The 26,567-nt window shown below is 43.9% G+C and overlaps 1 protein-coding gene and 1 long non-coding RNA gene across 8 annotated transcripts in view; one reads left to right on the top strand and one right to left on the bottom strand.

Moving 5' to 3' along the window:
* DLGAP1 (DLG associated protein 1) overlaps positions 1-26,567 on the top strand; it is a 328,162-nt gene that overhangs the window by 211,202 nt on the left and 90,393 nt on the right. The gene's annotated exons all lie outside the window — the stretch shown is intronic.
* Positions 31-26,567, bottom strand: LOC115528424. The gene is made up of 5 exons (XR_003973258.1): positions 25,260-26,567; positions 22,681-23,050; positions 2,458-2,695; positions 755-1,673; positions 31-611 (listed from the first exon to the last, which is right to left on the bottom strand). It is a non-coding gene; the product is annotated as an uncharacterized LOC115528424 (long non-coding RNA).

Below are 26,567 nucleotides of genomic sequence, written 5' to 3'. Positions count from 1 at the left end.
AAAATCGATACTGTTTTGCTTCAAGGTTGCCTAGCGTGGCTTTGTAGCTAGAAAGCGTCTGTGGCAGTGGTGTTTGGTGCCATGTTCTAATTGCCAGCTATCACCATTCCGTCTGTGTTCTCCTCGTTCTGGTCATTTGATGCCATGAGTCTCCCAGGCCTCCACAGGGGGCATTAACTCTGGCCCCGGAGGGCGGTCTTCTGGAGATCGAACATGTCTGCTTCTACTTCTGATGTGATTGCCTCCGATCCAGGGCTCCCTACAGATCCCCTTGCCCTCCAGCAGCCTTAGTTGAGGCTGAACGTGGAGACTTGCCAGGAAGCTTGCCCTCCGTTCTCTCCGCAGGGCCTTCTCTAGAGTGTTTTGCTCCTTTATCCACGTTTACCATGGTCCCAGCATGTTTGCCCAAGAAGGATGGGGGCATGGAGTCGTTAAAGCTCCCTGACGAGAACACTATGTGGTTAAGGCATTTACTGGTCTCAGATGCAGGGTCCTCCTGGGCAGTGTGATCCACCAGCCCGGAAGCACTGCCAGGACACACTTCCTTCGGTGTCATTCGTGCCATCCGTATCCGGCGAGTGGCAGTCCCCTTCACACGTGCATCTAGGAAGCTAAGAAGAAAAGGAGAAGGGATTTGAGGAAAGACACGGATTGGTGTGGGAGAGGACAGCAGTGTTTTGCTAACCTCCAAGAATGCTAAAAATACCCCATCTGCTGAAATGATTAGTTATTTCTATAAAATTGATCTCCTTACCCTCAAAGAAGCGTGCTGTCCGAAAGTGGCGAATGTGTAATTTGCTCTTCTTGTGAGTTTCTGTGTTTGTTTTGGGTGTGTGTGTGTGTGTGTGTGTGTGTTCTCATTTATCGGGAGTCTGTCAGCCATGCTTCGAAAGCTCCTTCATCCCCACTTAATCAGGGGAGGCTTCTCGGAAGAGGTGGTGGGCTTTCAGGTGAGTCTTCACATTTAAAGGGAAATGTGGCTTGCTGATCGGGCAATGCATGGAGGTGGGAAGTGGAAGAATGCAAGGGGGAAGGATCGGTGAGACCATCGGCGTGATTCCAGCAAAGGGATTAGATGGGCTGGCGTTTGAAGACTGGGAGATGAGGGAGGGGCTCCAGAATGAACCCACAGGACTGGCAAACCCAAAGTGGGGAACTCTGTGCCTCATGAAGATGCAGTACCATCACATTTTACAGCACAGAGTTGAAAAGGCAATATTTCTGATATTCATGGTGGAAAGCAGGCCACCGCTCTTCCAAAGCGAACCAAGGCCCAGGGGAAAGCAGTCACTGGTGCTTCCAGGTGGAGAAGGAGGAGCAAGACGATGTCACCTTCAGGGCCAGGGAGGGCACAGTTCACATTTCCGGCCTCTACGAGGCCAAGCAGGAGTCAAGTTTCTCCGGTGCGCTAACACAGAGTTTTATTGAGAGACGGTCCAACCCTCTCCCTGCCTAACAAAACACAGGAGACACGGCAACAAAATCAAGCAGGACCCTGGGAACGGCCTTGCTGCGGAAACTCTCTGCGGCTAGTGAGCACCGAGTTTCAGTGAATTATCTGTAGAATTCCAGATAACAGCTAGCCCACCCTGGGCCGTTTTGATGTTTTATCAAGGAATGGCTTTGAAGTCAGAGCTTTGCGTGGCCTGCTTGACTTCAGCACAGTGGGCCACCTGCAACAAAAGGATGGAAAAACAAAATAAATGCTTTAAGAAGCGAGGAAATGACAAGAACGTGAGATAACTTAAAACCTCTTGTTCTGCCGGAACTGTTGTTGTGTTCATCATTTTGTTAGTAACTATTGTCACTACTGGGTAGCATGGCCTCTCTGAATGCCCCAAACAGGTTCACGGTCTCCAGGGCATGACGAGAGAGAGGAAAACTAAGGGCGAGAAGCAGCATGACTGCTTGGGACTTTTTCGGCATCCTTACCACTCAGCCTCCTCTGAGCCCCTGGGGCTCCCGGGAAGTCCGCTGGGGCAGCTGTGGGTATCAGAGGTCAAGCCCACCGTGACCCGCTGCTTGAGCAACTATCTCTGGGGCAGCTTCTTGGCTGAGGGCTGTGGAAGCTTGAAGGCTTGGGAGCATGCTCTGTTGTAACCGTGTTAGAACATGTGTGCACAGGGGGCTGTCTGGAGGCCAGTGTGTGTGTGTGTGTGTGTGTGTGTGTGTGTGTGTGAGTGCGCGCGTGTGTGCGCGTGCGCGCGCTCAATGCATGCATTCTTGCTGCATCTGGAATGTGAGATTTTTGACCAGCATGCTCAGTGGAATGTGTGTGAAACACTCTCTCCGGATTCGAAATCAAACCTCAGATGGTAGTCCTTACGAATGCTTAGCTGATTACCGTACTCGCTCTTTTCCATCTGTGGTATGAACTCAAGGTCGCTTCATATAGTGAATCATGTCAAGGAATATGTAAATCAGCGGAGGGGATCCGCTGCCAGAAATGAAACCTACCTTTTCTTTCAAAATGACTCTGTTTTAGATTATCGTAGAACTCTAACAATAGCATTAATATTTTAGGTAGGTTGTCTTTTCTTTTCTCTTCTTTTCAAGGAAAAACAATTCTCAAAGTGGTCAGAGGAAATCGACAAAGATTCCCCGTGCTACTTCCCACCACATATTTTTGTCACGCAGTTTTCTTCTTTCCTTTCTCTGGAACAGAGGTGCCCCCTTCAGCATTTTGCAGCCTCACCTATTTGAACAGGAAAAAACTTTGAAATAGTTGCAAAGTTTTATCGATAACACTGATGAACTCCAGACTCTCATTTTAGACTGATAATCCCAAACTGGGAGAAAATGCGGGTAAGAGAGAAACATCCAGAAGCAAAGTGGGAGAAAGGGGAGATGGGCGGTGGTTGGGTGCCTGGTAAAGGGGGAAAAACTCTTTTGTCCCATGGGAGCAAAACCGTTCTTACCAAGAATTCCATGATAGAATCTCCTAAATATTCCTCTTAAAAGGGATGCTCTCTCTGCAAATTGAGGCAGGGCGAAGGGAGGGAGCAGGGCACATGTTTCCATAAGTGGGGCCAGCACACCAGTCTCATCAAGGAGAAAGGAGAACGCGGGTCACAAAGAGCTGAGTCATGCCTGAGTTAGACCTGCCCTGACTTCTACAAGCAGCAATTTCTTGCAGGGAGGAGGGGTCCAGCCCCAGCCTGAAGCTCCTCGTCCAACAGGGGTGGTGTGTTCAGACACGCGGGGAGCATTCAGGCGGGAGGCATCCAGCCTGGAGGGACTGGATGAGACTGCAGAGGCTGATGACAGGCCTTTGTGACTGATAACCAGGCTGTGTTGCATGATGAGAACTTGCCTCAAAAGCGATTTGTTTATACCATATAGGTAGGTGAGAATCCAAAATACCAAAACGCCACCAACTGCTTTTGAAAGCTCATACGAGGGAATGAAGTTTGGCTTTTTTGGAAAATTCCCATGTCTTTAAAAATGGGACCAGATGAGCCCCTGTGCAAAAATCTACCAGACGAGATGATTATCGAGGCCCTCGCCCGCAGTCGCGTCCTGTGTGGGCATGCTCTGGGGCCTCAGTTAGCTTTAGAGGTGAAACTTGTGTTCACTGTAAAACCTCACAGTCTCCATGAACAGCTTCCATTTCATAAACAAAAGTCCCCCTGGGCATGCAGAGATTTTGTTTTCCTTTTTTCCTCTTGTCACTTCATTTTATTTAGATATGTTTTAAGGATCTTACTTCTCCATGGTAATGGCCCATGAGCCACAATCCCCTTCAGAGCAGGGGCTTAGGACTTTTGTCATGTTCAAGGTGGTGCTCTCGACGGCCTCGTAGCCCCTGACCCAGAAAATGGTATGACTCCTCAGGCATAGGGAAAAAATAAGCAAAAGCTTTATTCAATCTTTGTTCCCAGTTTTCACATTCATAGTACCCGCAGCTTAATGTCTATATCATAAATCTATAAAAACAAGAGTTGTTCTTCTGATACGAAGCTATGATCCGACTTTACTTACATAAAGTCCTGAAATACTCGATTACTGTGCTTAAGAAAGACTATTTTGCATAATATGACATGCACTGTGTCTGTCGTAGTCTGTTGGGCTGCTGCAACCAATTATGGTAGATTGGGCGGCTTACACAACAGAGATCTGTTCCTCACCATCGAGGAGGCTGCAAGTCCAAGATCAAGTCACCGGCAGTTTCAGTGTGGGGTGCAGCCCCTCTTCTGGATTGCGGACTGCTGGCTTCTCACTGTGTCCTCACAAGGTAGAGGGTGCAAGGGAGCTCTCCCCCACTCATGAAGCTTCTGCCTTCATGTCTCATTCACTTCCCCAAAGCCCCACCTCCTTTTTTTTTTCCTTTAAAAAAAATTTTTTTAATGTTTTGCGAGAGAGAGCAAGCCAGTGCATGAGCGGGGCCGGGGGTGGGGGTGGACAGAGAGAGGGGAGACACAGAAAATCGAAACAGGCTCCAAGCTGCCAGCACAGAGCCCAACGCCAGGCCCGAACCCACAGAGGGCGAGATCATGACCTGAGCCGAAGTCGAACACTTAACCGACCTGAGCCACCCAGGTGCCCCCCAAAAGCCCCAACTCCTAATACCATTACCTTGGGGGTTAAGATTTCAGCATGTGAATGGGGGTAGGGGGAGACACAAATATTCACTCCATAGCAACCCCAAGTGAATTTAACACTTAAATATTGCAGTGACTCAGTTGGTTAAGTGTCTGACTTCAGCTCAGGTCATGATCTTACAGTTCTTCATGAGTCGGAGCCCAGCATCCTCTCTCCCCCTCTCTCTCTTCACCTCCCTCTCAAAGTAAATTTTTTAAAAATTAAAGAAAAAAAGAGAGAGAGTTATTTCTGCAAAGAAACCCAGTCCTCCCTCTTACAAGGATAACCTGGAAACTGGATCACCCTACTGAGCAAATAAATGTTCTCTTCTCAAATGTATTGTGCAGAGACTTACCAAACTTTGGGCAAATTTTTACTATTCCGTAGCAATGTCTCCGGGCGGGATGAGCATTAAGTTGAGAATTTACCAAATAGCCTCCAAAAACTAGGCTCCTCCTGAAATGGCAGAGCTGACCCAGTGTGACCCAGAAACCGGAAGATGAGTCAAGGTGTGCCTAATTTCCAGTCCTCCTCGGAGTTACCCTTACTTCAGGTAGAGTTAACGTCGAATAACCACTGGCAGAGTTTCAGAGCTCTCTCACATTTATCTTTTTTTTTTTTTAAGTGTTTCTTTTTCCTCTTCTTCCCTTCCCCCTCCTTCCTCCTCTACTCCAGCTGCATTTCTATTTCTGCTCTGTAATAGCAAGTGAATGGGGGACAGGAGAGCCTTCAGGCAATAGAAAGCTAACCACTCACTGGACGGGTTTGCCTTGTTGCCCCATAAAATGGAGATCTCTATTTCTCAGGGCAAGGATAAAGACTAAACAATATGATATATGTAAAGGACTTAACACCACGTATGGAATACAGTAGGTACTCAATAAGCTTTTGTTCTCTTCCTTACTCTTCTTCTTTCTCTACAGCCTTCCTCAGGCTTCCTGAAGTGCCCGTCCCCCCGCCCCTCCCCTTCTTCCCAGTGTCGCTAGCAAACAAGTAATTACTTCCACTAGGATTATACTGTAACACGCTGTTGAAAGTTTGATTTGGGGCAAAGCCATAGACAGACAATCAGCATAAACCCTTGCTTTCCCTGAGAGGACTCAGAGAGAAGCTCCTCACATAGGAATAGGGTTCCCGGATGACCTCACCAGCAGCTGTGACATCTCTGTGGAGGCGGGAGCAGATGCCTGAGTGAACAGTGCCAGGAGCCAATCCCAATTGGGGATGTCTGTTCAGATGGAACTATCCCCTTACCAGTTCTTCTAGTCTTGGGGGCTGGGAAGACAGGGAAGGTTTTCAGGCTGGTTCGACAAAGTGTTAAAGACTGAGTTCGTCAATATTAATAATATTTTCTTACGAAGTAGTTTATAAATTCACAGTGTTCCCGAGTGTGCTGTTCGTCAACACTGATCAAGAACATAGTTTTCAAATAAGGAGACCTAAAGGGATTACAGCCACAGCTATCCAGAGAACAACCTTCTATAAATCTTTGACTTTCTGTAGCCAAAAACTAATAAAGTCTCTGCTGAACAAGCAGCCTTGAAAACCTACAACAAATTAACATCACCCAGAAGACGGCTTGTATCCAAAGCACCATGCCCTACCCTTCACCACTCTCCCCAGGGTAGGAAACAGAAATTTATCCAATCAAAGACAAGCTGTAAAGGAAAATCTACCGATTTTAGACACCGATTTCCTCTCTTTCTCTTTTGTTTTTGAAGAGTGTAAGCTTCAAGGTCTATGTGTTTGTTTTTATTCTTTTTAGCAATCTACTGAAAGTTTTCAGTGTAAACAAAGCGTCTCCTTTAAAAGAATAACTAACCCTATTAAGCTTTGTAAGAAGGCAGCTTTTCGGGATGGTGGTCTAATTAGCAGTCTTTAAAGCCAATTCAGTAGTGACCTCAGAGCCAAGTCTACTAGTTCAATCCCAAATTTAGAAAACAGCTTTTACATTTGAAACCTGAAATTGCAGTATGAACTTACTGTTAATTTGGGAACATACCATAATTTAGACAACTGCTAAAATCAGTTGATGCTTTGGATTAGAGCTTGACCTCAGAAATCACACCCTCTTGATTTATCCACCACACCCATTAAAATTAACTGTAAACTCAACTTGACGTTGATCCCATGTACATTTGGTATTTATCTAAGATGTTTACATATCTTAAACGCAGCCACAGCTGCATATACAATAGTTCCGTTGAAGTCACAAAGGCTTTAAGTTGAAAGAACATACATATGACTTTTGTTTGGTTTCACTGACAAAAAAAAGCCAAAGCCTTTTTACAATAATATGTCAATGAAATGCAAAAGCAAGTGCCAGTCCCAACACTTTAGGGATCTGAAATGTTCTGGAGAGATGTACGGATATTCAGGTATTTCCCAGTTTTGTTTTGTTCTTAGAAATTCAAATTCTTGGGGCACATGAGTGGCTCAGTTGGTTAAGCTTCTGCCTTCCGCTCAGGTCATGATCTCACAGTTCATGAGTTTGAGCCCTGCCCTGGGCTCTGTGCTGGCATCTCAGAGCCCAGAGCCTGCTTCGGATTCTGTGTCTCCCTCTCTCTCTGTCCCTCCCTCACTTGTGTTCTGTCTCTCTCTCTCTCTCTCTCTCTCAAAAATAAACATTAAAAAAAAAGATTCAAATTCTTTTCGAGTTTATTTATTAATTTTGAGAGAGATAGAAGGCATGATCAGGGAAGGGGTAGAGAGAGAAGAGAGAGAGGCAGAGGTAGGGAGGGAGGGAGAGAGAGAGCCAAGCAGTCTCCATGCTGTCAGCACAGAGCCGGACGTGGGGCGTGATGCAGGGCTTGACTCAGGGCTTGATCTCAGGAACCATGAGATCATGACCTGAGCCGAAATCCAGAGTCAGATGCTTAACTGCCTGAGCCGCCCAGGCACCCCAGGTATTTCCTAGTTTTAAGGAACATTTATGCATAGATGAAAACAGAAAGCTACTGGATACAGCTCGGTGGAGCATAGTGTTTGATGAATATATGCCTGTCAGGAAATAGTTTTAATTTCCTTTCAAGCCTCTGTATCCCGTTGTTGATTTTATAGATCGCCTCCTCAAATATAAACTCCTAACAATGAGTTTGGAACATGCTCTGTTGGAAGAAAGTACAGAATAGTAACAAAGACATTCCTAGTTGCAAACTCGGCAGCCGTGACTTGTTGGCTGTGTTGTAATCAGAAGCAGGTCACTGTCTCTGAACCACACTTGGCCTCATCTGTAAAATGGGGTGAAAGCTACTTGGTGCTCCAGATGATTAGAGGCTTAAATAAAATGAAATAATGGTGAGTGTTTGGCCTATAGGCACTCAATATATTTTAGGTGTTTATTTATGATGTTTTGTTGTTCTTACTTTTATTACATTGGCTCAAAGCTCCTAGAAGCTGAGGGGCCCCTGGCTGGGTGCGTCCGTGGAGCACCATGCAAGTCTCCATCTCCGGGCTGTGAGTTGGGTATAAAGATAACTTGAAAATAAAAAAATCTTTCAGGGCGCCTAAGTGGCTCAATCCATCAGGCATCGGTCTCTTGACTTCAGCTCAGGTCGTGATCTTGTGGTTCGTGGGACTGAGCCCCACGTCAGGCTCTGCACTGACCACACAGAGCCTGCTTGGGGTTCTCTCCCTCCCCCTCTCTCCCTCTCTCTCTCTCTGCCCCTCCCCCGCTCACACTCTCACTCTGTCTAAATAAACTTACAAAAGAAAAGGAAAAAAATCTTTAAAATTAAGAAAATAAACTGACTTCTAGAAGCTGAATTGCCAGGTCAAAGAGCAAAATGCATATGTATTTGTGCTAGATATTGCCATAGGCCCCTCCACGGGGACAGTGCCTTCTCCACTTGACCAGCAATATATAAAAATATATAAAATGCCTGTCTCCTGGGTGTGCTTTTTACATCCTGGACAAATAACTTGACTATTGATAAGACAGGAAGGCAAGTCATAATACAAAGAGCTAACATTTGTTGAGCACTTTATAATCTGTTCATAATCCTAGCAAGCAAAGAGAACACATACATGACCTCATTAAAACTTCACAGTAACTCAGTAGTTCCTTTTATGATCATCTGGGTTTTTTTTTTTTTCCAAAAAAAATTTTTAATGTTTTTTTATTTTTGAGAGAGAGAGAGAGAGAGACAGAGTGCAAGCAGGGGAGGGGCGGAAAGAAAGGGAGACCCAGAATCAGGAGCAGACTCCAGGCTCTGAGCTGTCAGCACAGAACCCAGTGCCAGGCTTGAACTCATGAACAGCGAGATCATGACCTGAATGAAATCGGACGCTTAACCAACTGAGCCGCCCAGGCACCTCTCGTCTGGTTTTATAAAGGAAGAAACCAAGGCATGGAGAAATTACTAACTCAGAGTCATAGAACTTCAAACCCAGGACTGAGAAATAATCGAACCCTTGAAGTCGTCTGCCACATCACCCTCCTTTTCTGTATGTCTGCATCTCCAGATAGGCTAACAGTGGTTTTATTTCAGTTTGTTATAAACTGTGCAAGGGATATGGCACACAGTGAAATCTCCTGCTTCCAGGCACAATCTCACCAGATTCAATGAGGGAGCAGCCGGTGACTTTTTGTAAAGAATTACAGTGGAGCACAAATAAGTGAACATAACCCGGAGTGTGTGTCTACCAGTGACAGGCACTGGTTTGGCTGGTCCTGTTTAAGAAGGGGATCTAGATGTTCATGGAGACTGTCCCCTGAAGACACTGAACAGAAGGAGCACCATGCCCTGAAGGCGAGGTTTTGAGTTTCATCTCAGTACTTACCCTCTTGCCTTAGGAGGCAAATCACTTCCTTTGTGCTCAGGTGTCCTCATCCTGCACCCATAATCAGGCAATTTAGAAATTTCACAGACCCAGGGTTCAGCCACCTTGTATATTTCAAACATTTTACAATGATCCTCCTTCCCATTAATGAGTTTGCTGTAAACATTTTGAAAGAATTTTTATCTGTAATTAAAATTACAGGGCCCCTGAGTGGCTCAGTTGGTTAAGCATCGGACTCTTGATTTCAGGTCATGATCTCACGGTTCATGAGATCGAGCCCCATGTCGGGCTCTACGTCGACAGCATGGAGCCTGCTTTGGCTTCTGTCTCCCTCTCTCTCTGCCACTCACCTTCTCGTGCTCTCTCTCTCAAAAATAAACATGAAAGAAATTTTTTAGATAAATAAAATAAAATAAAATTACATATGTAAAACTCATTTCATTTATGATTAGCTATCATTCCTTGGTAATCATACATACTTCAGAATTCTTCACAAAATGAAAAATACCCAATCTACAAAGTGTTTTCAAATGTAATGGAATTTTGTTAACAGTATGTTGAACAATTAGTGATGTTAACATAATGGTAGTTTAGAATGGCGTTTCATTAATTTTTTGTTAATTTTGATTTTGCAGTTTTTATTCATGGTTTAGTGCCAGTAAGTCTTTTTCCAAGACTCAAATATTTTCTATCCTCTTGATGAAAGTCTCGTAAACCAAGGCCTGGCACCCGTGGTGCACAGCACACAATAATAATACCTATTCTATGTCCTTATGGGATTGCTATGGGGTTAAGTGCTATAAGGGGCTGAAAGCACTTCTCATCTCTAGAGTGAAGTGTAAATATTTGCTATCATGAACTTGTTGCTATGTGTAGAAAAACCAACTTACTATTGATATTGTAGAGGACCAGTATATAAAGTATACCGTTGAACAATGTGGGGTTTGGGGGCACCAACCTCCCACATAGTCAAAAAGCTGCATATAACTTTTGACTCCCGCCAAACTTAACTACTCATAGCTACTCTTGCCTGGAAGTGTTACCAATAACATAAGCAGATAATTAACACAAATTTTGTATGTTATATATATTATATACTATATTCTTACAATAAAGTAAGTGAGAGAAAAGAAAATGTTATTTAAAAAATCATGGAGAAAATACATTTCCAGTACTGCACTGTATTTATCCAAAATAAATCCACATGTATGTGGGCCTGCACACAGGCCCTTGTCGTTCAAGGGTCACCTGTATATAATATACCGGTGTGTGTGTGTGTGTGTGTACATGTACATGTGTGTGTGTGTATATACACACACACACACACACACACACACATACATATACATATATATATATAGAGAGAGAGAGAGAGAGAGTATACTGGTGTGTGTGTATGTATATATGTGTGTATATACACACACAATATACTGGTGTGTGTATGTACATGTGTGTATATATATGATATATATATATCATATATATCATATATCATATATATGATATATATATCTCATATATATATATATATATACTGTACATTATCTTATTTTTGTAAAACAACTGCCCTTAGAATCTTTAGTAATATGCATTAATAACTATTTACTAATATGTGATATATAATATCTCATTTATAATTATTATCTATGTATAATAATATCTATATATATCTGTGTGCACAGAGTAGTATTTTATTTGAGAGCGAGAGAGAGAAAGAGCTCATGCAGGTTGGGGAGGGGCAGAGAGAGAGAATCTCAAGCAGTTTCTGCACCATCAGTGCAGAGCCAGGTGCAGAGTTGGAACCCACGAATCATGAGATCATGACCTGAGCTGGACGCTTAACCGATTGAGCCACCCAGGCGCCCCTGCATGGGGTAGTATTATATAGAAATGCGTTGTCTTACTTTTATAGAACACCTGTGTAATTGTGTTGGCTGTGCTTCATGAAGGGTATGCTTTCAGTGTAGGGTAGTTGTTGAGAGTTCAGTTCTGGAGTCTGACTGCCGGGGTTTCGACTCTGGCTCTCCTATTTACTAGCTGTGTGACTGTGGGCAAGTTAACTAACTTCTCTGGGCTTCTCTTTCCTCACAGTTGAAATGACAATAGTTAATGTATGGCACGTTGCATGCACTCAATAAATGATGATCATACTAGTAACAGTAACAGTAGACCTACTAGGAAAAAGGAGGCTGAGGGTGATTCCGGACACAAGGGTTTACTGCAAAGCAAAGGAAGCTGTGAGGGTGTTCCGCTTCCAGGGGTGGTCATGACTTGGCTCTCAGCTGGGGAAGGTCTTTTTATGTGCACATCAGTGTTGGAAGGACGCAGGCATGGGCGCCGCTCAGCGTCCCTCACCGGTGTGTCCTCAGTGGAGAACGTCGGGTGGGGAACATGACTGGATCTGACTACCCAGCCTCCCCATGTGCTAGGTTCTCCTCAGTTTGGGAGCTTTGTCAATTTCCACTACTTGTTCAGCCAAGGATTCATTTCAGACCCCAGTTAAGGGGCGCTGCCGTTTCTTGCCATGGCAGGTTCTAACTTTTCTGGTTACTTTGGAGGGCTTTTGAAGATCGTATCCCAGGATTGCACATTAGAAAGAAATCTGGTTTTGATCACGGGAGTGGGCCATTTTGCACTGGTTGGCCCAGAAATCAAGGATTTGGGCGGGAGGCTTGGAGGAAGAACCCCTTGGCTTTAAGAACAGGGCAGCATGGCTCTCAGCCCAGAGCAGGCCTTACACAGGACTTTTATGACAAGTTAGTCCATTTCTTTCTCTGTGCCTATTTTTGTCAACAAATATTTATTAAGCATCTATTATACACACGACACTAGTATCCTAAGAGCTATAAGGGATACAAAAAAGAAGAACCATCATATATTCTATCTCATTAGCCTAATGCATTTAAAAGGCAACTCTTGGGGCACCTGGGTGGTTCAGTTGGTTAAACATCTAATTCTTGTTTCAGCTCAGATCATGATCTCACAGTTCATGGGGTTGAGCCCCGTGTAAGTCTCTATGCTGACAGTGTGGAACTTGCTTGCGATTCTCTCTCTCCCTCTCTCTCTGTCCCTCCCCTTCTTATGCTCTCTCTCTTCCTCGAAGTGAATAAATAAACTTTAAAAATAATAAAATAAAAGGCAACTCTTAGGGTGCCTGGGTGGCTCAGTCAGTTAAGCATCTAGCTCTTGATCTCAGCTCAGGTCTTGATCTCAGGGTCGGGTGCTCAAGCCTCGCATTAGGCTCCACACTGAGTAGGAAGCCTATGTAAAAAATAAAATACATAAAATAAAAGGCAATTCTATGTATAGTGCCAGTGCAATTATGTCAAACGATATATTTCTTATCTTCATCAAACCGATGCTTCATCATCACATTCGTCAAGCACATTCAAGCACATTCGTGCTTTTTGTATGGGCCCCTCTGCACACAGAACACCCAGGCCATGGGCCACAGCTTTGGAAACTTCTCTATTTGAAACCAATGGCAGTAGAAAGCTATACTAGGGAACCAAAATTCAGTGCAGCATCAGTGTTTAAGTTCTTGTGGGGTTATTACTGAATCTGGAGATAAAATAGATCAAATGAATGACACATTATACAACCACTGCTGCCTAGCTAATAACCACTTTGATACCCTACGCTGATGTGGCAATTTCAGCATCTTGGCAAACTTTATGCTCCAAGGAGACTCATTTAGAGCTGTTCTCTTGATCATACAGGAATCAAACAATGACAGAAGCAAGCACTGATGGAATAGAATGTCTTCCTGATGTTAAAAACAGCAAATACACAATGCCTGAAGGGCTGGATATTATTCTTTCAGTTCTCCCACTCCTAACCATGTAACATTAATAGAAGAGCCACTATGATCTTTATAAAGTACAAAATTAGTTCATTAGCAAGATGATATTCAGAGCAGTGAAATGCACATCAACGTGACTGAGAGAAGAAAGCGGAAGCATCAGATCACGAGACGAAAGAAAAAAACAAAAGCAGTCTAGCAGAAAAACAAACAAAATGGATAGTGAGACACCAGTCGGTTTGTGAATTGAAAATATCTCAAGCACCAGCACAACAGAAGGGTCGCGTGGGTCCGTCTTTTTAACAATCGCAGTTGATCTTTACCACAATTCTCCTATATTAATATATTTTTTAAAGTACTAGAAAAACATTTTTATTTTTTTTTTAAATTTTTTTTTTCAACGTTTATTTATTTTTTTTGGGACAGAGAGAGACAGAGCATGAACGGGGTAGGGGCAGAGAGAGAGGGAGACACAGAATCGGAAACAGGCTCCAGGCTCCGAGCCATCAGCCCAGAGCCCGACGCGGGGCTCGAACTCACGGACCGCGAGATCGTGACCTGGCTGAAGTCGGACGCTTAACCGACTGCGCCACCCAGGCGCCCCTAGAAAAACATTTTTAAAAGAGTAATCAAAATCATGGATATGAGAAAGTGGTTCCAGAAGAAGTGTGGCTACCTCTACCCAAGTAAACGACCCAACACACTGCCTTCTATAAGGCAGACAAGAAGAAAAACTCTGGATGGAGAATTGTCTAGAATCTGCAGCTTGTCTATTTTCTATTACTGGAGTAGGGGGCTTAGAATTAGGAAGAAGTAAAATTCCTTAATTAGTCTTTGCCTCTTTCTTGCTTTATGACTACCCCTATAAATATCCATAAACATACACATACAAAATTATAAAACAATAATAATAAAGACAGGGTATCCCAGTTGCCCATTAGGTAATCAGGCTCATCTGGGGTCCATTTTGTGGCAGTCCAGTTTTGTTCTTAGGGGAAGATTAGCCACTTTAGAAAGACGTATGAACTTGGGGTGCCTGGGTAGCTCAGTAGGATAAGCATCCAACTTCAACTCAGGTCATGATCTCATCGTTCATGGGTTTGAGCCCTGTGTCAGGCTCTGTGCTGACAGCTCAGAGCCTGGAGTCTGCTTCAGATTCTGTGTCTCCCTCTCTCTCTCTGCCCCTACCCCACTTACACTCCATGTCTCTCTCTCTCTTTCTCTGAAAAATGAATAAACATTAAAAAAAATTTTCAGAAAGACATATGAACTGGATTCGGATATGCAACATATAAGTGAAAAAAAAAACTGTATTGAGCCAGGCACTATGGAGGTTCAAGATTCAGAGATGGTCAAGATATGAAGTCTGTGCTCCTGGGGAGACAGGAATCTATAATTACAGTGTAGTGATGAAAGATATGAGAAGCACCTTCTAAAGGTTAAGAGAGGACAGGGACAGAGTAGATTGATTCAGGAAGGCTTTATAGGAGGGATGATAACAGATATGAAATTTAAAAGATGAGTATGAGTTTGCCAGATAAAGAAAGGGCAAAACTTACAGGCACAGGGAACAGTATGTGTCAAGCTGCAAGCAGGAAAATAAATAAGAGAAAGGAGCAAAAGTTGTAAAGGGAGAGAACAGGAAGAAGCAAAAGAGAATGGATTAAGTTATAAAAATCCCAACACAGAGTCTGGACGTCATCCTTAGGAAGTGAGGAGCCATTAAAGATCTTTAAGCTAGTGAACCCAATGATCAAGTTTGTCTCTTTAAAAGACAACATCAGGGGCGCCTGGGTGGCGCAGTCGGTTAAGCGTCCGACTTCAGCCGGGTCACGATCTTGCGGTCCGTGAGTTCGAGCCCCGCGTCAGGCTCTGGGCTGATGGCTCGGAGCCTGGAGCCTGTTTCCGATTCTGTGTCTCCCTCTCTCTCTGCCCCTCCCCCGTTCATGCTCTGTCTCTCTCTGTCCCCAAAATAAATAAAAAAAAAAAAACATTGAAGAAAAAAAAAAAGAAAAAAAAAATTTAAAAGACAACATCAGGCTGGCACGTGGACGGTTCAGTCAGCTTCAGCTCAGGTCTTGATCTCATGGTTCATGAGTTCAAGCCCCATGTCAGGCTCTGTGTTCACGGTTCATGAGTTCTAGCCCTAAGTCAAGCTTTGTGCTGACAGCGTGGAGCCTGCTTTGGATCCTCTGTCTCCCTGTATCTCTCTCAGAAATAAATAAACATTGAAAAAAAATTTTTTAATAAATAAATAATAAATCAGGGGCACCTGGGTGGCTCAGTTGATTGAGTGACCAACTTCAACCCCGCATCGGGCTCGCTGCAGTCAGCGCAAAACCCGCAAAACCCGCTTTGGATTCTCTGTCCCCCTCTTGCTCTCCGCCCCTCCCCCTCTCGTGCTGTCTCCATCTCTCCCTCAACTAATAAATAAAACATTAAACAAAGAAAGGGATAATTCAAAAGACAGAAGCAGAGAATCCCGTGATTATTATGGAAGACCCTGTCAAGACCAAGGCAATCTGTTCCATGAAGGAGAGTGGATTCATGAAACTGACAACGGTTTAAACATAGATATGAGGGAGGGGGATGTGGGGTTACAAATTGGATATTACCAATTTCTTTATTTTTGAAGGTTAGAACTAAATGTAAGGTGGTTTGATTCAACAAGAGTTAAGTTGAACATAAGAAAGTTGTCAGCAAATAACCAATTGCAAAATGGAGATGGTGGCCTGTTGGAGGGAATCCCCATTAAGGTACATCCCAGGAAGGTTCTGGCATCCCCAGGAGGTTATCCTCGGCCAATCATCTACCCTCTGCACAGGAGAGGCCACACTCGCTGCTCCTGTGTGAACGGATGAATTGGCTGCATCAGTGATAGAAGTCTGAAAACTTCCAAGAAAGTGGAGTCCCTTTCATTGACAAAAGTGAGACAACGGGGTGCCTGGCTGATTCAGTCAGTAAAGTATACAACTTTTAATCTCAGGCTCATGAGTTCAAGCCCTACACTGGGCATACAGATCACTTAATAAAAAATTTTTTTTAATTACAAAAAAACGGGATAGGTAACCGGACTCTTGACTAGTTTGTATATGAAACTTTCTCTAATCAACAGGCTAGAATGGTTGGCTTCCTATTATAGTCATTTCTATGATTATTATACCCATTTCTCTGCCTCATTCCAAACCCCACTCTAACAGAAGCTAGGAAAAGGTCTCTTTTCTAATGTTACCCAGAATGTCTCATATCAGAAATAAAATTAGAAAATCTGCTCTGCTTAAAAAAAAAAAAAAAAAAAAAAAGGATATAATTAAGCTGAAATAGCAGGTGAGAAATTAAATATCTGGTAAATATTAGAATTATTTTATTCACCGCTGATAAAATCCATCTGTGCAAATATAGGACAGATAGAGTCCCTTAGTTCTTTGAGACAAAGATCATTATGTAAGAACACAGTAGCTTTCTAATTACCTCATTTCATGTAGTTGGCTCTAACAGCATAATTTGAGTTAACAATCCATGAAACATTTTGCATAAAAACCATTATGTATGACTTAGTAGGTCATGAAATAAGAGAATTCATATAGAAATACAAGCAATATTCTCAATATAATTTCCGTATGTCTGAATTTTATTCACATAATGCTAGGGCATTACACATAAACAAGAAATTGAAAATGTGAAGAGAAGCAAACCCAAGGGCACTGGACAATGATGAGTCAAGTTAAGAAGTTAAAATGTCTTTTAACCTTTTGGAAAACAAAGTTGAAAAGGAGATCAAAGTTTTAAATTAGAGGAAAGGATCTCATCTGGATAGCAATAGATACATAATATCTGTTTTTTTCTGTAGAGAAGATTATAAAGACTATAAAACATTATATTGCATTTTTTATTTAATTTTTTTTTTTATGGGAGAGAGCAAGGAAGAGAGAGAGCGGGGGAGAAGGGCAGAGAGAGAGAATTTCAAGCAAGCTCAATGCTCAGTGCAGAACCCAAGGAGGGGCTCGATCCCACAACCCTGGGATCATGACCGGAGACAAAATGAAGAGTCAGACATTCAACCAGCTGAGCCACCCAGGTGCCCCAAAACATTATATTTTAGAAGAATGATTCATTTTTTTTAACTTAAATTTTCTTCTTAATGTATACAAGAAATACAAGTTTATGGTAGAAAGAAGTTCCAAATATTACTTAGTTTAAGGAAAAAAGTCTCCACAATACTCATCCAGTTATAATATCCAAGTGTTTGTGTATCCCTGCAGATTTTTTCCATGTGTGTCCACCAATGGAATCATAATTACATAATATATACACAAACAAAATCATTCTAATCTGTTCTACAACTTATTTTTTCACTTGACATTGTATCTTTAGTATCTGTCTACATTAGTATAGATAGAGAGTTACTTCCTTTTTTTTTTTTTTTCTTTTTTTAAAGTAAGTTCTACCCTCAACCTGGGGCTTCAACTCACAATCCTGAGCTCAAGCATCACCAGCCAGGTGCCCCAAGTTATTTTCTTTTTAATGTCTGCATAAGATTCTACTTTTATGGATGGCCAGAAGTTACTTAACGTATCCCATTATGTAAAGTCAAGTAGTATTTAGTAATTTTAGAGCTGAAGTTCTTTAGAGGGTCCCTTTGACCCTCTGAAATTATAATCAATATTTGTATATGTGTACATGTGTGAATTATTTCCGGAGAAAAGCATCTATAGCTTTCAACAGATTATCTAAAAAGTCAAAGACCCAAAATGTAAAAGAGCCTTTCCATTGTAGAATTTGTAGAATTGCAACTTCAATGAAGTTTCAGAAAACAGGACTAAATAAAGTTATAGAATCAGGTTTCTAAACTTTTTAAAAATCCAAACCATCTTTTGATATACTTTACATACATACATATACCTAATCACCCTTGGCATAAATCACCTCCTTCCATTCAGAAATTCTGATATACTCCTCTAAGGGACATATGCAAAACATCCCCCTTTCCCACTCCCCTCTCTCTCCCACCCCCAGTCATAGGAAGAGTCATTCATATAGCATTTCCAGCTAAAAAGATTTGGTCAGGCTTTACTTTCAATCACTGTAATATAAAAACCAATAGAGATTTCATTTTACAAATTTAAAATTGCATTCTTGTAGGGCTTCACATCCTCTAATATGGCAGGATACATACATATATAAGTATACATATATATCCTTCAAAACATCAAAGATCTAATGAGTTAATAAGGAGTTACTAGAAAGCAGGAAGTTAGAGGTTTTCTTTTTTTTCTTAAGATTTTTTTTTTAATGTTTACTTATTTTTGAGAGAGAGAGAGGAGGAGGGGCAGAGAGAGGGAGACACAGAATGTGAAGCAGGCTCCAGGCTCTAAACTGTCAGCACAGAGCCTGACGCGGGGCTCGAACTCATGAACCGTGAGATTGTGACCTGAGCCGAAGTCAGGTGCTTAAAACCAACTGAGCCACGCAAGCGCTCAGGTGCCCTACAAGTTTAGATTTTGATAATATCCTAGAGTAGGAACAAATAGTCAGATATTAAAGCCCCAGTCTTCTCAGACTGGGAAGATCTAGTAAGATCTAGAGAGATCTAGTAAGAAAACTATCCCGTAAAACTGGCATCCCAAAAATTTACACTCTATAGGTAAGCATGAACCAGAAGGTAAGTCTATCCCCATGATCCACGTCCCATCCCCCCACTCTAAACAAAACAAAACATATATACACCCAAAAAACCTCCTGTTTCAGTACTAAAGTAGAGGAAGGTTAGCCATTCATGAGAATTTGTAACCATACATGGACTTCTTTCACATCCAGGCTCAAAGTTGCATCAACTGAGTGATTGGTTCAAAGGACCTCAAGCTCTGAATATTTCAGTGATAACCCTTTACAGAAAAGCAATACTTTTCTAGGCCACAAATAACTTTACAAAATAATTTTCCAAAGAAAGTGATCTCCCCACTATCAAAAATAACTAAGCACACAAGGAAGCAAGGCACCATCAGGGAGAAGAGAACAGTCACACCAAAAATGAAGATGTTAAATTATTAGAATTAAAATAAATAGGCTTTTCCTTTCTAAGAGAGGTCAATCTTAAAGTTTGTGGGATTCGGGTGTTATCATATAAATATAATTATACATATGCAGGCTATGTAGAAATAAATAAAAGATGAGCTTTTGAAGATCTACAGGGAACAAGAAACTAAAAATGATTAGGAGATTTGAAAAAGTAGTTACTTCTGGGGAAAGGAGAGGTTTATAGTGGGGAAAAGATGTAGAGGGGGCTGTGAGTTGGGCACTTTTAGGGTGCTGATAGCATTCCATATCATGAACCTAGATCGTGGTTTGTAATTATTCTTTTTTGTATATATATGTATTTTCTTTAGAGAGGGCATGCATGAGCAGGAGAGAGAGGCAGAGGGAGAAAGAGAGAGAATCTTTTTAAAAATTTTTTATTTATTTTGAGAGGAAGAGAGAGAGAGAGAGAAAGAACACATGTGGGGGAGGGACAGAGAGGTATGGAGAGAGAGAATCCCAAGCAGGCTCTGTGCTGTCAGCGCAGAGCCCAATGGGGGGCTTGATCTCACAAACTGTGAGATCATGACCTGAGCTGAAATCAAGACTCAGACACTTGACCAACTGAGCCACCCAAGCACCCTGGGAGAGAGAACCTTAAGCAGGCTCCATTCTCAGCGCGGAGCCCAACGCAGGGTTCGATCCCATGAGATCGTGACCCAAGCCAAAATCAAAAGTAGTACGCTCAACCGACTGAGCCATCCAGGTACCCCTGGATATTCTTTAAGAATATTACACAGAGAGAAGGGAGCTCCTCAATAAAATCATAATGAAATAAATACATTACAAGGTAAACTGTGCTTTTTCAAATTACAAAAACTATCTCCTGTCTCCTTTTTCCTCCTGAAGATTCTGTTATGCCCTCCTGCTGCAGAATCAGCTGGATGGTCTTTAAGGCTCCAGAGCACAGAGGAGTGACTCTAGAGATAGGGTAGGAGGAACCACACATGCTCAAACAGCCCCTTCTACCCCACGGGTCTGTAAGGGGCAGGGGAAACACAGTGGAAGACTGAAGAACATTCCCACTGAGCAAATCTACTCCCTGCATTTTTATACCTGGGACCTGGTCCTTGTCCGAAGCCAGATTACCTTCTCCAGTCTGCCCTTCCCAAAAGCATATATAACCTAAAGTATTAGTCATCACACACACCAGAAATAATTGGTAAAAAAAAAAAAAAAAAAAAGTTACTAATGCTAATAAAATATTAGGGCTATTTTTATAGACCATGTAATTCTCTCAGAATTAAATGTTTAACAGCTTGAGATAGAACTCATACCATAAAATTCACCCATTTAAAGTATGTAATTAGATGTTTTGTTTTTTTTAGTACATTCACAGAGTTGTGCAACCATCACCCACAATTTAACTTTGGAACATTTTTAACACCCCAATTAGTCTCCACCCCTACCCCAAACCTAGGCAACTATGAATCTATTTTCTGTCCCTCAGAATGAAAATTTATGCTTTTGGTTTGACTGCCTTAAAGCACACTATTTTGTATTAGGAATCCTTGAAGCTGCTCCAAATCTAATCTCCTGAAAATAATTGCTAAGTCCGCCTCCGATTGTTTTGTTTGGGGCATTTGTGTGGCTCACCTTGAGAAACATTACACGTGCCCAGCAGCTCCATGGCAAATGTTTGACCTGGGGGTGGTCTCTCCCCACCACCCCCTCAGGCCCAAACACACACGCGGCCTCTAACAGGGTGTGATGGCAGAAAATGCCAACACAACAGCTTATAGGTCTTGGCCACCAAAGCTAATAGGTGGAATACGTGCATGCCTAGATAACTCCTGAATAGTTGTAGAATTTGGAAGGCATACAATCAGGCATATAATGGTGAGAGCTAGATTTCCATGAAGGCGGAAGTGAAGCCTGCTTGGGAGAGATGAACGAAGAACCATCTCCTTCGGGAAGCAGGTCAGTAATAAGCACTACCAAGAACCCCAGCTGGGTGGAGGGAAAGGTTCTGTGAGGTGGGCACCGGGCAGATTCAAGGGCACCTTCCTTTGGTTGTTCCCTTTTGTACATTCTGTGCGTGTGATGGCTAGACTTTGCTTCTGTGAGCATCTGTGAAAGACGATTATTTTGCCTTTTGGAATGGGGAGGAGCATTCAGTGAAAGCTGCCTGGGTCCTTGCGGTCTATTTCTTGGAGTTTTGATTATTTTGCCTTTTTTTTTTTTTTGAGAGACAGAAAGGAAACATGAGCGGGGGAGGGGCAGAGAGAGAAGGGGACAGAGGATCTGAAGAAGGCTCTGTGCTGACAGCAGAGAGCCCAACATGGGGCTCAAACTCACAAACCGTGAGATCATGACTGGAGCCAGAGTCGGATGCTTAAGCACCTGAGCCACCTAGGTGCCCGGAGATTATTTTGTTCCTGAGCTTCTGTCTTCGTCTCTGGGGGCTGCTGTAACAAATACCATAGTCTGGGTGGCTTACAACAGACATTTGTTTCTCACAGTTCTGGAGTCTGGGAAGTCTGAGATCAAAGTGCCAGAAGGGTCAGTGTCTAGTGAGGGCTCACTTCATGGGTGGCAGATAGTGGCCTTCTGGCTGTGTCCTCACATGATCATTATATGTGGTAAGACAGAAAGAAAGAGATACTGGCATCTCGTCTTATAAGGGCACTAATTCCATTATGAGGACCCCTACCATGACCTCACGAAAACCCAGTCACCTCCCAAAGGCCCCACCTCTAAACACCATCATTTTAGGGGCTTAGAGTTTCAACATACCAACTTAGGGAGGACACCAATATTCAGCCCATAACAGACGCCCTCAGGTGCACATGGCCTAAATCAGGTGTAATATTATACCAATCCCTCCCTTGGGTTAAAAAGCAACAGGATATTCTTCCTCCGTTAGTTTCCCCTGTTCTTGTAAAATTAGCCTTGATCATGACATTTGGGGACATCTTGAATCTTTAAAAATGAAACTGTTTCTGTGGAGGTAAAATAAACAGGCGTTTCCCTTCTAAGAAAGGTAAACCTTAAACTTGACGGGATTCAGGTGGTAAGTGATCACGCTCCAAGCGCTGACTGGCTGAGAGAAGACGAGCCAGCAGCCCCGCCAGACTGTTTCCTCTGAGATTCCAGAGGCTCCCTGAGCATCTGCCATCAGGGGACCCACACCCAGGGCGATGCATTCAGAGCCACGCACACACGCCCGGTGGCACAGTCAAGCACAGAGTGGCCAGTCGCATACAGGTTCACCCCGTGCCAGCACTCTGAGACCCCCACTCACAAAGGGCCCTTTCACACCCAGCTCACCAGCGCCCACTGTCTCCCATTCGAGGCTGACACGACCCGAATGCACAGACCGACATCAGCCTGGCCCATCTTCTGGGTCGTGGGAAAGGTGGAGAAGAGGTGACAGGGAAAGTCTGGTTTCCCCGAAGCGCTGGCATTTTGTTAATCTCATCTCAAATGCTGTCACTCACCCAGAAAGGTCCTAAATGCGCCTTACTTCCGCTTCTGAAGCAGCGGGATGTGGCGGCGGCTGTCTGGGTGCTCTGGAGGCCGCCCCGGGAGCCGCCCCGGGAGAAGGGAGGAAAGATGCCAGAGCCGCCTGGACCAAGCAGTGACTGGGGAATGGAATCACCCAGCTGAGGGCCGGCCACCTCCTCGGGCTGAGCACCAGGCTGCTGGGAACAGTTCCATCAGCTGAGAAGCGCTGAGAAACGTCCGCTTGTTTTTGGTGCCTCTTCCTACACCAGAGCCTTCAAGAACCACAGAGAGAGGTGCTGTTAGCAGAACTGAAAATCCTTGTAAGGATGAACTTGTGAGCTGGATCCCTTATCCGGGTGAAGCCTGGAAATAGAAGATTAAAATCAGGACTGGTGTAAATAACACCTCTTCTTGCAATTAACACCATTAACTACAATGATTGACAATAAGTAACAGTAGTACTGAGCATTTACTTTGTTCTAAGCCCTGCCCTAGGACTTTTGCATACATCATTTCACTAAACTTCTCAACAGCTCGAAGGAGAAGTACTTTTACAATAAGCAAGACTAAGACTCAGAGAGATTAAGCACCCAAGATCCCCCAGCTCGTGTGTGATTCCAAAACTTTACGCTGTGGCTGGAAGGGATGACCTCACTCAGGCTTTCAGAATCGAGTACTTTTCCAATTAGCCAGTTTAGGATTGCCTCAGTGAGGAGTTGATAGGAACTAACCTAACCACCCCTTCCACTGCTCCAGGCTGGGACAAGTGTATGTGGCAGTTCATGGCTTTGTCATCAGGATCTAGCCTTACTCTCGGTCTTTCCCACAGGCACAGGGCTGTGTGAAGGGGGTGGGGACTTGTAGGGACACGGAGACTGAACTCTGGGCTCCCCCCTCCTCCTGCGTTCAGGCTGCAGAACCCATCTTGCCGGGGGGAATGTTTACCAATCATTCCTAGATCCCAAGCCAAGCATAAATCATGAAATAACTAGGGTAAGTGTAGATTCAATAGGAACACACCCACCGTCAAGGTCCCCAGGTACTCTTCACTCATGAACAACCAGCCCAGGTCACTTATTTTTAAGGTGAACCTTGGCAGGCATTGGAGTCACCTGAAGCTTCTGTGTAACCACTGCTTGTAGGGCCCACCCCCAGGGAGTTTGTCCATCAGTAGGTCTGGGCTGTGGCCAGAGAGTTTGACCCACAATTCTGGGTGCCACTGACGCTGTGGGTTGGGAGACCAACCTTTGAGAACCACTGTTTAGGGGATGCAGGCTTTACCTTTGTCTGTCATTTCACTTCTGGGCACTTACCGCTGCCTATTTAAATATGACAGCAGCTGTTCTCCAGGACTTTCATCCATAACACCCGTACTGGTTTCCTGTTGCTGCTGTAACAGGTTACCACAAACCTCGTGGCTTAAAACAACACCACTCATCTGATAGCTTTGAGGTCAGAAGTCTGAAACGGGCAGGCAGGGGGTGCCTGGGTGGCCCAGTTGGTTAGGCGTCCAACGTCAACTCAGATCATGATCTCAAGGTTCATGAGTTCGAGCCCCACATAGGGCTCTGTGCTGAGAGCCTGGAGTCCAATTCAGATCCTTTGTCTCCCTCGATCTCTCCCCCTCCCCCACCCACACTCTGCTTCTCTCTCTCTCAAAAATAAACATTAAGAAAAAAAATTTGGGGGCGCCTGGGTGGCTCAGTCGGTTGGGCATCTGACTTCGGCTCAGGTCATGATCTCATGGTCCGTGAGTTCAAGCCCCACGTCGGGCTCTGTGCTGACAGCTTGGAGCCTGGAGCCTGCTTCTGATTCTGTGTCTCCCTCTCTGTGACCCTCTCCCATTCATGCTCTGTCTCTCTCTGTCTCAAAAATACATAAACATTAAAAAAAAAATTTTTTTTAAAGAAAAAAAATTTTTAATAGATGAACAGGGCTGCACTCCATTATGGAGGGTCTAGGGGAGAATCCACTCCCTTGCCTTCTCCAGGCTGCTTGGCTGCTTTTATTCCTGGCCTTGTGGCCGCAGCATTTTCAAAATCAGCGGGATATAGCATCTTGAAACCTTCACCCCCAGCCCACCCCTCTCTCTCCCTTCACCTCCCCTTCCCCTCTCCCCCTGCCCTCTGCTTCCACCACCATCTCCTTCTCTGGCTCTGATCTTTCTGCCTCCCTCTTATAAGGGCCCTTGTGATTACATTGGGGCCACCTAGATAATCCAGGATAATCTTGCCATTTCAAGATCCTTAATGTAATCACATCTGCAAAGTCCCCACTGCTGTGTAAGGTAGCATAGTCACAGATCTCAGAGATTCAGAATTTAGAAACCATTATCCCGTCTCCTGCCCCACCCTCCCCTCCACCTGTTTGAACAGCAGGTGTCCCTCCTATCCTGTATCACCCTTTCCACAAAAGAAAAACCAAAACAGTATCAGGATTTGCATGATGCAATCCTTCTCACTTTGCTGATAATAAGGGAGGAGAGGGAAGGAGTTAGTGAATTGTCCATCAAGATGAGCCTCTGAGACCATGTGCCAAACACGCCTGCGAAGTCTCCCCATACTTGCCAGACCTTCTGAATCTCAGTCCCTCCTCTTCTGAGCCAGGAGCCTCCAACCCCACTGGGCTTGCTCATTCCAGGCTGTCTCCAGCGCCACCTTCCAAACCTGCCAGCAGACTGCTTGTGAAAGATGCAGAAAGAGGAACTGAATTATAAGGCTTTCTTGCCTTTTGAGTTGTTGATTATTACCTTCAGAATTTCTGGGCTGAGGTCCCAACCTCAAGGCTGCGAAACTTCTGTTGGTGGGTGTATTAATTTGCTGAAGCTGCCATAACAAAGTACCACAGATGGTGTGGCTCAAACAATAGAAATGTATTTTCTTACAGTTCTGGAGGCTGGAAGTCCAAGGTCAATGTGTGGGCAGGTTGTTTCTTCGGAGGTTTCTCGCTTTGGCTTGCAGATGGCCACATTCGCCCTGTGTCCGTCCACACGTGGTCCTTCCTCTGTGAACATGTGCCCCAGGTGCCTCTCTCCCTTCTTATAAGGACACCAGTCTTATTGGACTTGGGCCAACCCTAATGACCTCATTTTCATTCAATCACCTCTTGAGAGACCCTGTCTCCAAAATACACTCGTTCTAATGTACCAAGAGTCAGGACTTCAACATATGAATTTGGGGTTGGGAGTAGGAGACACAACTCAGCCCATAACAGTGGATGGGGGCCCTGGGAGATTGCAGAAGGTTGCTTCCATTCTATCTTGGTGTCACAGGCAGGGTAGGTAGAATTAGGGTGAGTGTGGGGGAGAAGAAGGCCAGGCCGTCGACTTTAAGAGTGTGCACCTTGGCCCAGCGCTGCCTTTGGTCTTAGGTCAGGGCTGGGAGGAAGGCAGAGAAAGAAGGTCAAAGTAGCCCCCAAAGGTTCAGTGTTAGTCTGTGCAAGCAAGCAACAGGCCCACCTTCCTCAGACCTAATCCCCTGCAGAAGGGGTTTTGCTTCATCTGTAATTCCCAGATGCTCACAGAAATTCCAGCAAGTCCACAGATGCAGAGGAAATAAAGGAGCAGACAGTGAGTGTTTGTGTTTGATGCTCTGAAAGGCCGGGTGATAGAAAGTGATTTCATTCTCAAGGCATGATGAAACAAATCAAACAGCCTTATCTTATTCTTGATTCATGGGTTCCTCTTTCTTCAAAGCCCTTTAGAGGCAGGACACTGAATTGTCATTGTTAGAGGAAGTGCCACTGCCAGGTCCCTCCTGGGACACATTGCATCTGTGACTTACAGGACCTAAAATCTCTGACATTTTTCCTTGACAAACCTTCGCTACTTGCTGGTCAGACTCCGTGACCAGTGTAGGCTTAAAATATACAAATATGTAAA

Source organism: Lynx canadensis, chromosome D3 (genome assembly GCF_007474595.2).
Source record: "Lynx canadensis isolate LIC74 chromosome D3, mLynCan4.pri.v2, whole genome shotgun sequence".
Taxonomy (NCBI): domain Eukaryota; kingdom Metazoa; phylum Chordata; class Mammalia; order Carnivora; family Felidae; genus Lynx; species Lynx canadensis.
Note: the sequence above shows the minus strand (reverse complement) of the source record. Positions and strands in the feature narration are given on the sequence as shown.